The sequence below is a fragment of the Bombus impatiens genome, unplaced genomic scaffold (assembly GCF_000188095.3).
Source record: "Bombus impatiens unplaced genomic scaffold, BIMP_2.2 scf_0136, whole genome shotgun sequence".
NCBI lineage: Eukaryota > Metazoa > Arthropoda > Insecta > Hymenoptera > Apidae > Bombus > Bombus impatiens.
Genome location: NT_176555.1, coordinates 2,523,708 through 2,526,242, shown reverse-complemented (window position 1 = coordinate 2,526,242; position 2,535 = coordinate 2,523,708).

Here is a 2,535-nt window from a genome sequence, read left to right as displayed (position 1 = left end):
AAATTTATATGTTTAATATTTAAAGATCACAGAAGACAAACATGGCACATTACATTTTTTTATTACGCAAAGTTTTAATATCCAATAACTTGGCGATCAATAACATGTTGCCAAAAAGTTCTTTTGAAAAATATTTACATTAAAACTATTGACTTCTCGAATTCCACTTAGCACATGTGTCCCTGCAATCTTCAGTCGAAAAAAGGTCAACGAAATGGCACGTTGCTATCGAAATATTTTATTCAATTCCAATTATCATACACATCATTTCCACGTATCAAGCATCAAAGTATTCTTCTAGTACACACCACACGTCTTCCGAAATCCGAATGTTAATCACGCTCGCTCTGCTAACCGTTCGAAATTCTCATTTTTCCAGTATCAGCATCGCGGCAATAAAACTTATCTCGTACCCCTTACATGCCTTATTGCAGTATAATTTACATCGCCTTTCCTTTCTCTAGTCTTCGACGCGACTGCTTGGAAAACTGCGATCCAACTTGCTCGTGTGCCGACCGTCTATCTTTTTCATAACGATATCCGCGAACGTTTGCGTTAAATCCGACGCGCGTGGTCGGAATACGTAAAAAGTGGCAACGAACGAGGCCAACCCCTTTTCTCGATGAACCTCGGGGTTGGTTGGTCGTTGAACGACAGGAAACGGACATTTTGGAAGTACGCGTAGAAAGCTAAAGTCTGTTCCTTAAAAATAGGAATTTTCTCTGACCGCGTTACAAACGTGGCGTAACAAAACTCTAACTCTTTCACCGGTTGCTTAAACCTGCCTTTAAACTAATGCGTCGAGCGATACGATAAACGGCAAGAGGGTAAGTGGCATTCCTTCTGGAAGCTTCGAAATTAATTCCAGGCAAGAAGCTCCGCCGTAGCTGGCTCTTCTCGCAGCTCCTTCTCGCTTTCTCTGGCAGTCTCTTTGTCTATTCGCAAACACGGAGTCTGACGCGTGTAGCTTAGGTTAGGCCAACCTAACCCAACGCAATCCAGCCAGTTGTCCCTCTCGTCTGGTGCAAGGTGCAGCCTACGTCTATCTGAATCTGCCACGAACTAGCAGGAACGAGATATCAGCCAGAGGAACAATTCCAATCAATTTGAGGCGGATGTATGCGTCCAACGTCGTCTCCATCCTATCTCTCTCCCTATTTCTCTATCCGTCTGTCTTTCACCCTTTGCTATCCTGTGTTCCCCTCTGTCATTCCCCTTTGTCTCCTTGCCACGACCGCCGATTCTCGTTGCTCGCGAGCCGACCAATATGTGGCGAATCTATCCATCGAGTCTAGAAGGTGTGTGGCCTATATGTATAATCGAGACCACGAATCGAGATGCCATTCGGGGACTATTCGGATTTGTCGAACGGAACCAGATTCGTTCCCGTAGTTAATCGTTTCTCGACCGCAGTATCCAGGTCCGGCAACTAGATCGGAAACGAGAGATTGGGCAAGGAAAATGGAAAAGTTGCGGTGATTTTTGCCCCTTGTTCGATGAAACTGGGACATCGAGATGTTGGCTGCGAGAGTCAGTTTGGATAATTTAGGGTTTCGAGGATACTACGTCGGATTTTTGAGATGCAATAGCGTCGAATATTTTTATAAATATCTGAAGATTTGTAGGTATATGTAAATTTTGTGTTATATCACTAGGCAATGAATCACAAGAAAAGTTCCATCTCATCTTTTATGCTAATGATTCTTGACGCAACTCGCGAGACATAACACCCTTCTTATTCAACACCATTAAAATGGTCCTCGTTAATCATTCCGCCATCTTGATATCACTAGATTAATCGCTTCTTAATTATAAATCTTGTTCATTAATAAAACATGTACTGCGCGATATGCTATCAAACGACATAAAATCGTATTTCTGTAGGTATTTTCATAAATGCATGTTGTTTGCGTCGATTACCAAGCTTTTATGCAAATTACTGTAACTTGTATTTGTATAACACATCCGGTGATTTCCACACGCTGCGAGGAGGATAGTCTTTAATTCATAGCAGCGCGATTGAATTTTCGAAATGTAGGGAGAAAAATATTCGGCCGATCCGGTTGCTGAACCCGGATCTTTTGTTTACCGGGCGAGTGCTTTCCCAATTAAGCCATCCAGACCGTCGATGAGTATTTTCTTCGGAACTCCAAAGTCTCAAATGGCTACCGTCCACAGAAGCATTAAACATTCTAATCGCGCAACTTTCGAAGCATTATCGAGTCTTAAACGGAGCAAGTAGGGTTGCAATTCGTTGGAAGTGAAGTTGCAATAACCACAACTTTGTACAAACGAGCCCTCGCGGTCCTCTTCGATTTTCAAGAGTCCTTCGGTTATTCTGGAGGGCGGTGTCGAGGTGGATTTACAAATATACGAGAAGTTGCAGGTAACAAGAAAAGATTACGGACCAAAAGGAAGTTAAGAGAAAGGCGACGGAGGAAACGGAAGCCGAGGTAACATTGGGTTAGAGTTTCTGAAACAAGTTTTCATATATTATAACTGAATTGGGTTACAAACTCTGGTTCTAAACTTAAT